Source organism: Bombus vosnesenskii, unplaced genomic scaffold, assembly GCF_011952255.1.
Source record: "Bombus vosnesenskii isolate JDL3184/JDL3185 unplaced genomic scaffold, Bvos_JDL3184-5_v1.1 scf7180000014816, whole genome shotgun sequence".
Lineage (NCBI taxonomy): Eukaryota > Metazoa > Arthropoda > Insecta > Hymenoptera > Apidae > Bombus > Bombus vosnesenskii.
The window spans coordinates 642,505-656,567 of NW_022883662.1; the positions used below are offsets into that span (position 1 = coordinate 642,505).

Sequence of the window (14,063 nt, forward strand, 5' to 3'; positions counted from 1 at the left end):
GTCGCAGCGAGCATTATGTAATCGTATTAATAAGCGCGCACACGCCTTTCGACTGCAAGAGGATCATGAGCGGAAGAACGGTCGCCTTCGTTTCCACGAAACGGATTCTAATTACGACCAAAGATGATATATGGTTTTCTCTACTTTTACACGACCCAGCTTTCTCCTCCTTCGCGTTCATCCTGCTCATCTTCGTTCAATTCGTTCCCTAGCGAAGAACTTGAGCAAAGAAAGCTAAATACCTCGAGCTCTTATTTCTTCTTTCAACGTCTTTCCACTCTTTTCATTTTTTTTCGACGTGAACACGAACTGGATGGATAATTAACTTCCGATGTGAGCTCCGCTTTCTTTTCTTCTTTTTCAGATTGTACATATTTAATTTTAGGGAGTGTTACTTTTTACGTTTCTTAGAAATCTTTAGATATATTGATTATGTATACAAGAAGAAAAAGTTAATTCAGTTATATGAAATTGATGGAATTATTATTACGATGTCAAGTATAGATTGCTTACACTGTAACCTTTCAAATGGGGTAATAATTCTTACATGTTTTGGTTTTTTTATTAACTTTTTCAGAAAAATAAGTTTTTATAAATGTAGTAATAAAGAAAGTATGTATTAATCTGGTCAATATGTATTCATAACTCATCCAGAGTGATGTTAATTTAAATAAAATTTCTGTGCACCTAGAGTCTTGTCTTGTTTTAAAATTCTGCGCCCCGAAATGTTAATTAAGGTCCTACGGTACTTATGAAAGATAATACGGGATTACAAAGGATTAAAAGTGTCCAAAAGATGCTTAGAATGAAGTAATAGATAATTACAACTTTCTCCCGAGATAGTCGTTTTGAAACATAGTACATCGCGTGAAGACCAGAAACAAGAAGAGTCGAGGAGGATATGTCGTAAGGCGGGGGTGCTTGTAAGTTGAACGTCCGCTGCATCGAATATAAATAGCGGTCGGCGACGTTCGTCCACCTCGTCTTTCTCTTCTTACTCTTCTCCGTGTATTCTTTTCTTCTTCTTCCTTTTCTTTCCTTTTTCTTTTTTTACTACAGTCGCCTCTTCGTTCCACTGGCCGCCTCCTCTTTAGGCTCTTCGTCTTCGTCTCGACACTTTCCACTAGAACACAAGACTCATCGATTCTTTACCAAGAGTCGAGGAGAAAAGTCTACAAAGCGTAAATTCAATTAGGCAACGATCTGCTTCCTCCAACACCGGATTAATTTTAATGAAATTATAAACCGAGCATTCATTCTTTGCTACGATTCGTGAATCAGACTAACCTCGTTTTCAACAACGAGGCACTCTATTATACGTGAGAAATCTTGTTATGCCTATCTATTCCTATCATTTTTTTACATTTTTAAATAGATATAAAATAAACTCGTTAATTTTGAGAATGTGGTTAATTATGTTCAAATACTATATTTTCCACAAAATGAGACTTCAAGTGAAATAATTTTATCGTAAACTAATTTTCACTCAAAATTTTGTTCTAATATGTTTCTATAAATATTTTTTTACATATCTATTAGCCAAGTATATTTTAGTTTTTTCGATTATTCATTATATACTTAACTGTTGCAATTTCTATATGCATTTACAAATTTGTTCCAAAATTTACCAATATGATCATGATAGCCGTGCCTCATTACAGTGTTAATGAAATATCAAAACGTTTCGTATTATATATTGATACAAAATTTCTCTAAAAGTATTCAAACGCATTCTTAAGTGCCCGTATTTTTTAACATTAGAAAATATAATTGGACTAACACCGGTGTCAAAGTTTACAAATAGAAATGAAATAAAAATGTATCTAACTAAATTAAAATTTAAGAGCTGCACCTGCAAATTTTCATATATATGTGATCTAAACTGGATTGTAGGTGATTTCGCGTTCCATGAAACTAGAAGCGTTGCGCACATGTACGTGTGTGAAAACTTGACGAACTCCCCTTCTCGAAACAGCCGCGTGTTGCGCAGCCTCTTCCGTATTCGGTTGGGTTCAGTCGTAATGATCTTCAGGGATCCCGGGAGTTAACAGGGCTTTATAGGCGGTCAGGAGAACACGTGTTCGTAAACCAGAGCTTGCCTCACGAATCACTCGGGGTGATTTACATCGAATCCTGACCATCCTCTTCAAGCTTTTAATCTCAATTTCATATCGAGCGAGTTTTTTTCAAATCTTAATTAATTTCACCGGTTTTTTACAAAGATTAATATGAAAAAAGTTTGAATTTCCCTCCTGAGATATCTTCATTTCAATCGCGCTATTTATTTGATTATTTTTTATGAGATGCGTTCTAATTAGAAAATTATGAATAAATGGATATGCAATGATTTTATTCTTATAAATATTACATTCTTATAAACTCTATTCTAATAAAACTTATAAATTTTATATTCTTGTAAATTCTTCTAAATTATATTGTAATACATTCTTACAAATATTGTATTTCTATAAATTCTTAAAAATTACATTGTAATACATTCTTATAAATTTTATATCAAATTTTATAAATTGAGATAAAATATAAAAATGTTTATATTCTACTACATACGGTACGTAAAAATAAAAAGTTAGATTCTTGACGAAAGTTTTTCATGTACAAATTAGCTATTAATTTAAATTAGTTTTACATTAAATCAATTCTTTTTTGCATTGGATTAAATATTTCTTTTTTCGTTATGTAATATATATACATGTGAACCTGTTTTGTCTAATAACTTCAGAAAATATCCTAGTGAAATCTATACGTACTGCTGCTCAAAAATATTTATAGACTTGCTGATTTTAAACAAGATTTATTTTAGTTAAAAAGTTACTAAATCTAGAATTATATTGTGGATTGGCGAACTTTTTATAAAACCTTTTTTTGTAATATCTTTATAAAAAATTTGTCGTATTCTATGGTATTACGATAGTGTGATATCGATGAAATAAAATATGTATATTAAAATTGATAAATGTTGTTTACACGAGCATTGATCCTTAATGAAAATCCATCGTCACAATGAACAACGCTGAAAGCGATTTTTTTTACTTAACTAGAATTTTCTGTGCCGCCTGAATGTTCGCAACTGACGTAAGTTTGTTGGTGTGGAGATAAGTTGCGCTTGAAAACCGCGATAAAGGATGTTCGTCTTCGTCTCTGTTTTACGTCAAACGAATTTCCACGGTGGATGAGGGGCGAAGGGCCGCAGGTGGATGTACTTTATCGATTTTGGCATACCAGACAAGCTGCTTGTGCTTTCACAGCGATAATCCGGCTACCGCTGCTACTGGCTGGGTGGTGCGGCTTAAATCGCCCACTTGAAAACTTCATCGACACGCTGCACCCCTGTAACTTTCCCTTGGCTTGTCCCGCTCTGAGAACCGCGTTTTATTTCAAAAATTGAAGAATATACAACGTTTAGTGTGGGGAGAGAAATTGATTCGTTAGATGACAGAAACAGTTTTACGGAAGCAGTAGAGAATTAGCTCTGCAGTTCCCATAAGAACCTACAAGTAATATTTTTTTACTTGCTTCTTTTACTTACTTTACATAATATAACTAAATTAATAATTGGTAGGTTTTAATGCATTCTAGTTCGTATTTATTTGAAAATGTTGCTTCTACTTGGATTCATAAATGGTAGAAAATTAACTCCTCAGTTCTCATGACACCCATAGATACGTGTTACTTTTTATTTGTTCTACATTGTATAACGATATAACAAACAAATTAACAATTTGTACATTTTTTATTACGTTTCAGTAATTAGTTTGAACCTATTTATTTTGAGTTTGAAAGTTCCGTATGTATACTTGAATTTGGCCAATTCCGAGTTGAACAGAGGCGAATAATCCACAAGAGATTATTTTACATGTAAGAATAAATCGAAAATGTGGAATACAATTTTTTATATGTTGCATCGTTTCCGAGAAAATAAAATTCACGCGTATAGCAGGCCAATTGTTAACTAAATACGATCAAACTTTATTTTTATCGAGAACAAAGCTTTAAGCGGAAAAATATTATTCTACGTTTTTAACTTATTTTCGCATATAGAATAACCTATTAATTACTTATTCGTACTTACTCGCTAATTAGCTAAGTTCGTATGTACCAAACAAATTTTCAAACTCAATTTTCTGGAAAACGGAGAGTTGTATGAGAAAATGTTCTACATTTCCGATTTATTTTTTCACATAGAAGCATCCTCTTGCTAATTGTATCGCGATTGCCAGAAAATCCCGTATAATAGGTCAAAAAATGTTTTCTTTTAGGAATGGAAAATAAAAGGAGAGAAGGAAGTGCATTTCGATTCTTATAAGTGACGGTGGAAACGCAGCTTAAGTAGGATGTCCCGGCACGAAAGGTCGCGTGCATCTATCCTCCAGGCGGGAAACTAGGTTAACCATCGCGGAATCGACGTAATGACTCCCAATTAAAATGAAATCAGAGGCGAATTTAATCGTCGTTAGATTTTCTTTACTCGCGTGTTCCTGTTCTTTTTTGTGTTTAGGGTGGTAGGTGGTTCATGGTACTAGAAAGGAGAGAAATAATTATTTGTCGAGAAGTATGTAGAAAGTGGTAGGGAAAGTTTTTATGCAAGAGACTTTGCCTTCGAACGGAGATTAAAGATTCGAGTTCCTATTTAAATTTCATTTCTTACTTCCTTAGTTTATACTTTATTTTTCTTACGTTATTTTTATTCCACATGTGCACTGATATGCAATCTGCTACGTATGAAATCTATTAAAATGCAATCTAGTCTTCTCTGTTCTCATATTGTATTTTTATATAAATGGAATGTCGATTTTATTGAAGATGAGTGATGTTTCTATTTATCGTTGAGTATACCAATTTTAAGTACTAAAATCAGTGTCAATTGGTTTATGTTGTTATTTCTAACTCCTAACAATTAAAAAGTGCAGGGGGAAAACATGATAATATTAAATATTAAATATATTAGTTTATCAGTTGTCAGATCGAAATTTATTCGAGTTGGAACTTTTAGACGTTAACGATTAATCGACATGTGAAGTCAGCCAATGATAATCAGTAACAATTGAAGAGCACATGATAAAATTTATTAATTAAACAAAATTTCATAGATTTATCTATCTTTAAAAAGCTTATGTGGCGGACGCCGACAGGTCGAGGCATCAACGCGGCCCAACACCTTCCGGGCGAGCCGCTGATACCAACTGCCAACACTAGAGGGCTACGACAACAACGAGTCTGTCTAACTCGCTAGCGGTCGAATATACGAGCGATTGATACAAATACCGCACCTAGCGAGACTCCCTCTACGTCTAAGGCAGGGACTACCGGGCATAGCCTTACTGACGAGTCCACCGGTAGTCCCGGGACGAAACGCAAACTCTCTTTCCATCCGCCACACTTATATTGCCTTCTAACAATCTTAGTTACTAATTACAAGCAACATCAAAATTAAAAAATCAACAAGAATATATTTATCATATACTCTTCAATTAATAACATATTAACCAATCGTTACTGTCTCCAGGTTCCTTTAGAAATCAAAGAAATTTCAATTCAACAACCCTAATCTCACAAAATATGTCACGCTAGTAATGTAATGTAATCTGTAGAGATCCCTATTTCACTTGCATGTAGATGCACGTGTTACGTGTGACAAACGAATCGGAAATTTAATCCGGATAATTTTTAGTACATAGGTGGTACCTATATATTTCTATTGTATTGTATATATGTTATACTAATGTATTCTAAGTATATCAGTTGCAAATTGACATCATACGGCCCTGGATAGTTGGTTGAAACTTGTTCGTCCTCAGGAATTGCTGAATCGATGATCAAAAAAGCGTATGAATTCGATTAGCTGATTTTGGGGTCATTCTAACTCTTCATTTAAATATAATGTAAACATATATATATATATATATATATATATATATATATATATATATATATATATTTATCTATTTATATGTTTAGAAAATATTGTTGATTACTATTTGATTAGTAGGCATTATATCAGTATCATACAAATATCGTAAATGTTTTCAATAAGATTTACATAGGTTAACAAACTGTGGAGTCAATATGTAATTGTTATAGTTAACTATACTGTATATTATAATCCTTGTAAATAGTTTCAACAAACTTTTCTTATGTATCCATATTAAATTATAATCTTGTTAAAAACAAATTTTATTGTATTAATCGCTTTCTTGCTAATTTACTTTAATTTAGTTTACATTTTGTATATGCACTGAATGTATTAATATTCTTTGGGACTGGGGGATAGTAGAATAAAAAACTTCCCGCCTTCTTGGTGCTTACACATATGCACAGTAGAATATCTTTGGTCCCATCTGAAAATATGAACACATCTCCAAGTGCAGCGGTTTACAATATATTTCACCGGTTTCGTGTTGCCACTGATATGACTAACACGCGTGATGCACAAGAAAAGGTACGTATTAATTTGGTTAGTAGCTGTTCATAATTCTCTCCAAAGTGGTAGAAATTTCAAATAAAATTTCAGTACAACCAGAGCCTTTTCGGTTTTTTAAATCCTGTGTTCTAAGAAGTTGATATACATTTCACGCTTTACGTGTACACAACCAGGATTTCTACCAATTTCCATCTTTCCGTGTTCTCGAAATCTCGCGAAGTAGAAACAGAGAGAAGTTGGAGTGTCCGCAAAATCCTCGAAACTTTTTCTCGAAATAGTCACGAAGAAGATAGATAGAAGAAACAAGAAAGAAAAGGATCAGTCGATCGTTTGGCAGCATGCTTCTCCGTCTAACCTCCTAACGAGCCGATTCTCAAGGAGCACACAGAGGCGGCTGGGGATCGTCTTCTGCTTCTATGTTCCTCTTCGTCTTTTCTCTCTTTGATTCGTCCGACTCCACCTTGGTTGACGACGAGCGCAACAGATCGTGGTTCTCAACTCTGAAGTAAGCAGTTGCAGTTCACCTTCCAAAGATGCTTAAATTCCCCCTCCCTCCTGCATGCTCTTAACTGAGGGAAACGGATGCGGATTTGTTGCCTTCTTCTGAGGAGGCTTCGGTGCTTTAAAGCTGCATTTCGTTAATTTTCTAGCTGCTCTTGTACTTAGGCGCTGTTTCTGCTTGATTTATGATTAGGAGACTGGCTGAAACGTCGGTTTATACGTGGAATAGGAATTTTCTGGGACTTAAAAATTGAAAGATACATAATCTATTTTTAAAATAACGTAAATATTTCATGCAACGTTTTATACGCAAATGAAATTAATTTATTTGAAATCAAATAAAATATTTGTTGCTTCACTATATAAACTATTTCTTATTTGTTAGTATGTTTATTCGTTATCTAATTTTGACGAAGACAACAGATTTGTGAACATGCATCCTTACCAAGACTTTTACTTACTATGTACGACTGTTATTATGTTTCTTCCAGTTAATGGAATTAATTACCTTTTTTAAATGTCATATATAGGTCAAATTTGCAATCAATAAATAAACGTTATTGTCTCAGATAATCTATTTCTCAATGTCTTATTCTCACAATTATTTCGTTAGCTTTAAACTTTTGTACATAACTGAATAAAGAACATGACATCAATTGAAATGCATTATTTATGATATAATACAAATTGAAATATTTATTTAGAAAGTTAAGAAGATCGCGTATTTAACCTTTTCGCATTTTCTAGCAGGCCCTTTCTCATCAATGTCGAAAACCCTTCTCAAAATATTTCCATCAATACAGTTGCCAAACTCGAAATATCCCCATATTGCTTTCAATTCACTTCATTCAAATCAGTCAACTTATCCAAAGACGACAAGCTCATCATGGTGCAATAGTCGCTCGGTCACGCGCGACGCGTGTCGCAAAAGAACTGGAAAGTCGCGGATGTAAAAACGAAAGAAAACAACAGACAAACGGGAGAATGAACGAGAGAAGGTGGGACACAGAGAGACGAGACTCTGGGCGTAGGTAATTATCCATAGGAAGGTTGAAACTGGAAAGCAAAGTCGAAGGGTTGCCTCTCCCGTGAGAGGCGTGAATTACACAGCGAGGCAAGCGAGCCGGCAGACAGGCTCATTGTCCTCCGCTAGTTTAATTAATGCAGCTGAACCGGCAGCCTCTCGTTCCTCCTTCTCCTCTTTCCGCTTTCCCTTCGTCTGCATTCTAGCTAGCTGTCTCTCCTTTCTTCTCTCCGACATCCGCATGCTTCCAACTGCCACGATCTTCGATCATGTACAGAGAGATAGAGCGAAAGATGAGATACAGGTATAGAGAGGAAGAGGTTAGCTTTGGCGTGAGGGTGATCCACTGTGGTGTGCACTTGCTACACGGATTTCCACGATGATCTGTCAATTAGAGACGTGACACGAGCGCTTTTGTTGGTCGTGAAACGACGCTGTTCAGAGAAAGCTTTATATGTACATACTTGGTTTTATGGGTTCTTGGAGTATGGCTGTTGACTTTTGTACAGTTGTTGCGAGGATTCGTACACAATAGTCTGAATACCGTTTGCTACTTGAGTGAAACAAACTTTCCTATGCACTTTCCTGCGGAATAAGGACATCATAATTATAGTTTTCATTTTTAAATATATTTGATTGCAGTTTCAATTATATAAAAGAATTCAGTAACAAACTTAGTAATAATAATAATAATAGTAAAGAATAATTTTTAATAAAAGTAGTAAACATGTATTCTACAAAAACGTAAACGTTAAAATGAATGACTACTGGCCACTCAGGGGTTAAATTCAAACTTGATATGTACTTAGACTTAATATTATATGTAGGTATAAACTTATTGAACTATCTCTTATCGATTATATCTCTGGATAGTTTAACAAGTATTCTGTCTCTAATAAAATTCTGAAACTGAACAATGTATAGCTGCTACAAAAAGGTATTAGCACATATCCTTATTTTCCAATGAGGCCTTCATTTATCAGATTCTACATTTCATTTTCATAGTATCCAATTCTTGTAGTTACACGAAGACATTGTTAAGTACTTACTTAATTTGTGTACTTCATAATACGAAATTTAATGTACTTGGACCTAATTACTGGATGTATGCTCATATAGATGCTATGATAAACATAACAGTACATCAATACTTTTTATAGTTACTGTACATCGAAATAAACATTCCGTCATAAACGCTACCTTCTTCACTGATTTTACCAATTTTCACAAAAAGATTCTCTGTTCCCTCTATCAATCTCTCTAGCGTAAAAATATATAATTTTCCGGATGTTTCACTGCGTTTCAGTTGCGCGAGTATCTCGTTATCCCGGCACTCGTCTCTCGCGAAGCCACTCGGAACTGCGGCGTAAAGTCAAGCGAATGGTTACAAATTGAAGACGCTAATTTACACACGGTTTCGCACTCAAGCTTGCTTAGCTCCGCCGGCCTGGCTGGCTGCTTGCTTGCTTGCTTCTGCTTATTAACTCGCACAAGTTTACGAGCTAGCTTCTAACGGCTAACAAGGTAAACAATGTTTGGCAATTATTTCGGTTAAATGATCCTCCTGAGACGCGGCTGCTGGATACAACGGCCAGGTAAAGGAAACTAAGGTTTGAAGACACCTTTTACGTGTGTCTCCGCTATTTGCTCGCGTTTATCCCCTCCCCCCCTCTCTCTCTGCTTCGGTCTTTGAAATATTCCAAGTGAAACATTGTAGAAAGTAATGTTTTAAAAGAGTATAAACATGTGTGGTTACAAACAATGTCTACGCACAGTGATATTTATTATAGGATTTACACCAAAGTATAATTTAGGCCCAAGTATAAATGTCATATTATTTAGTAATACTTTCATAGGAGTAAAGAGATCAGGTATTATGAAAATGATAGAACCTTGTAAAAGGACATTTTATTAAAAAATAAAAATATATGTAAATATTTTGTATAGCTACTGTATATTGAATCTCAAAATCAAATAAAATTTTCGAATTTTTATGATCTCCAATAAAATATTGTTTATATAGATCGCTTATAGGTATATTAAGAAAAGTATTAAAAAAGGGTTAAAAAATATTAAGACTAAAATTTTATGTAACGTTCTTTTTAAATAGCATAATTTATTAAATAAAATGATGATACTAGAATCCTAGAAAATAATTTACTTTTAGAGTATATTTTAGGCATCTCGGAAAATGTACAATTTTTAAAATATATATATATTAATATAAGTAATATAATATAATTGATTTCATCGGTAGTCGTTGTGTTAAGTCAATATTAATAAAAATCTATATTATACGAACATTATTATTTATAACATTTCTTACCTCGGTTCTTTCTTTTATATTTATTTTCATTATCATGAATTTCTAATGATTTTTGTCTCAGCAGGGTATAAAATAAATCACAAATAGATTATTACGTATAATATCAATCGATTTACAACCATCACAGCAAATTACAATTCCGGTTACCATGCAACATGATTGACAAAGACGGAGAACACCTCAAACGCCGAACTCGTTTACGTCATTCGACTTAATTTTCCTGTCACTCGAGCTCCTGTAGGCTCGAGTCAACTTTACGATCGTTCGATACACGTTTCCTGCTTTCCTTGCTGGATAGTTGCCGCGTAATGTGCTCTCCTGTAATTACATGAATTATGTTCTGGTGTACCCAGCTCTTCCTCTCTTATTTTTCTGTCAAACTAGTTTGGCTCTTTGTACACTCACTAATGTCCCAATCGGCTTTCCTCTTATGCAAATTGATTAACGGTGCATCCGTGCGGCGTGTTTATCTGTTGCCTTCTTCTTCTTCGTTGCGCTTTCCGTTTTTTCGCTTGTTCCTTGTTCTATCGTTTATATTGGTCGATAAATATGTATTCAGCGTACCTTGTATCTGATTATCATCGATAATTTTCAAAACTGATACACTCGTTCGTTGCAAAAATAAGGAGAATGATGTCTATCTATATTTTTGATGGTCGTTCGCTTGTTACAATTTAGCATTTATAATATACGAGTTTATCTGGTAGATTCTTATAATATTAATACATAATAGCATTTGTAATATACTTGCTGTACTATACTTATGCAATATACTTATGCACTTGTTATATTATATTATTGTAAACAGGTATATGTATATAGTAATATGTGACATTTCGCACACCTCGATGACCGAATATTAGTGCGACTCATTGTAGGATTAATTTATTTAGAAAGTTAGAATTAATACATACAAAAATACATAACGTTTTGACAGCATCTACATTCATTTTCGGGAATGATAATATTTCACAATCCACTTGAAGATTACACGAAGTATAATTGCTGCCGAGATAAGCGTTCATTGCCAAGTAATAAGAAATTGATTTGATAAAGTTCTATCAGAGAAAAACTAGATAGAAATAATAATTTTCATGTGATCATTATCTCTTAACTGGTACCATTTGATTATCGTGAACCATAAAAATTTAGGCTCAGATAATAATTTAATCTAGTAATATTAGAATTTTTAATTCAATTTAATTTTATTGAGAATGGAGAATGTAAAATAAAATGAAATTAATTTTAATAAATGTACAGGTCGAATTCAATCTCTCCGATTTCGATCATTTTTTGATATGTGGTGAAGATTGGCATGATTCTGTACAACAGTTTGAAAACAGAATTTTCCAAGATATTTGCAAAAAACTATCGATACCACTACAATGAATTCTGCATACAGTTGTGCGCCCGTGACAGTATGTGCGTCAGTACTGGTTGCCAGCCGGCGGCCACTTATCTTCTGTTTACAAACGAGGGTCAGGGGAACTTAAAGACTCCTTGCACATTGTACATTTGCGAGTGTGTAAGAAATGTCTGTTACAACTTATAGTTCAATTAAATATGAATATCATCAATGTACATATTGGATTTGGGTTTAGGTTAGTTTTTACGAATGTATAAAATAATAAAAACTAATAAAAAATAAAATAAAAATAAAAAATAAACACTAATACAAATTCAAACTCAATGCATGAATGATATTTGCTTGTAATTGAATTGTAACGAATATTTCTTACAAGTATCGTGAACTGCACCTATCAAGTACACGCAGCGTTATTTTTTAACGATTTCATTCCTGGGCTAGAAAGCTATACCAGACCCGGGCACTCCTAGGACCATCGGAGTTGGGATACGTCCAACCAGCGTGTTTAGTCCCTCACCTTGCTATTTGTATCAGTTCCGGCCTACAGGAGCCTTCACTCGTCTCAGGTCGAACGGGGCGTATTTCCACAATCCTACCATCTCATCAGGACTGTACCGGAGTAGTTGGGGCGCTACTCTCTCGCCGACGTCCTTCAGGGAGACCTAGAGCCTGAGCCTGGCGATCCCCTTTGGCCATCTAGCCACCATTTGGCTATAAACCACCTCCCACGGGTCCAACACCAAGCGACCGAGAGCGGGTGAACCCCCGAGGCTGATCTTGGCCCCCGTGATACCAATCTAAGTCACTGGGGGGACTATCGGAATGGCTCGTCGGCCACGTCACTGCCAGCCGGATTCTCTGTAACCACCGTTACTCGACATGACCAGATGGGACCCACATAAGCGGGGACATCGGCTGAGGCCGATGCCAGTCGGTCCCGGACTTGAGTCTTATCCCGACGGCCCCATCCTGGCTGGGTTCGCCATTACTTAAAGGACTCACGCAAGCGGGGTACGGCCACAACACGCGGTTCTACACTCCCGGCGGCCTTTCTTGAGGGAAGATGTTTCTTACAAGTATTATGAACTACACCTATCAAGTCTATTGACGAAGCGTTATTTTTTAATGAGACCGTCCCTAGGCTAAAAAGATATATCAGACCTATCCATAGCGGGGCTGTCGGAGTTGGGATTTACCCAGCCATTAGTCTGGTTCAAAGCAGCCCGGTAGGGGAACCCCGGTTCCCGGGCCCCTTTCAATCACAGCCGGGACGGTCATCGTGGAGATTTTAGTCGGTTGGAGTCCGGCACTACCACGCCGTTTTTCCCCAGAAGCGACCTGGTGTCCGTGCGGATTTCCTCCACGTTAATAAAAAAAGAAAAAAAAGCCATTAGTCTGGTTGGAACCGCTTAGTCCCTGACCTTGCTACATGTGCCAGTTCCGGCCATCTCCGGGGCTTTCACTCGTCTCAGGTCGAAATTTCCATTGTAGCCGCACTTTTCCATTATAGCGCCTTTTCCATTGTAGGGCGCTTTTCCATTGCAGCGACACAAGGCCGTAAACAAAATTCCAGGGTTAAAATGCATGTGTTGACCGCATGGTCCCATCCCGCTCAGGCCAGGACGTCGTAAAGGAGAAGATCCTGGGACTTACGGGAGATCGCAAGGACGTCCGGCAAGAAAAAACTTTCCCTACCCCGGAAGAAAACTTTCTCTTCCGGGGAGCTTGGCATCCTATAAAAGAGGGAAACAAAGATAGCTCGTGACAGAGAGTGTGCGAGGTAATAGTCCGAGTCCAGCCCAGGCAACACACGCTAGTAAGATTAATAAACGCACAATTAAATTAATACGCCGATTATTCCTTTAGCGCCCTTCACGTCCAACACTTCGAATTGGTGACCCCGATGTGATCTCAAGAGAAATAAGTGAATGTCTTAGTGCCATATAGACGTCATTTCCGCGGATCACGTGTGTTCGAGATGGCAAGTGCTGGCGAGGAAGTGCCCGCGACAAACGCCACCGCCAATGTGGACGCGGTTGACCAACAACTCCGCATACCGCAATTTTGACCGCAAAAAGTCATGCTGCGGTTTATCCTGTTACAAGCGCAGTTCGACTTCGCGCACATTGTGAGGGACAAAACGAAATTTAACATTGCTATCGCGGACCTAGGAACCTCGACCCGCTGGGGACGGGCCGATACGAACGGTTGAAGAACGAACTTACCAAAAGACTGGCCGATTCGGACAGTACGACAGTACGGAAGTTGCTCGAGAACTAAGAAATGGGAGATCGGACGCCGTCACAGTTTTACAGGGACTTGAAGAAGCTAGTCACCCCCGTAGTCCCGGACGCTCTGGAAAAACCGTCTTCCGATAAACACGCAGCGAGTCCTGACCGTCATGAGT

General features: G+C 36.4%; 1 protein-coding gene and 1 long non-coding RNA gene across 10 annotated transcripts in view; one reads left to right on the forward strand and one right to left on the reverse strand.

Moving 5' to 3' along the window:
- Positions 1 to 14,063, forward strand: part of LOC117240582 (protein scalloped) — a 341,268-nt gene that overhangs the window by 205,006 nt on the left and 122,199 nt on the right. The gene's annotated exons all lie outside the window — the stretch shown is intronic.
- LOC117240585 lies at positions 7,382 to 9,618 on the reverse strand. Its single transcript, XR_004494746.1, has 4 exons — positions 9,183 to 9,618; positions 9,014 to 9,086; positions 8,429 to 8,549; positions 7,382 to 8,348 (listed from the first exon to the last, which is right to left on the reverse strand). It is a non-coding gene; the product is annotated as an uncharacterized LOC117240585 (long non-coding RNA).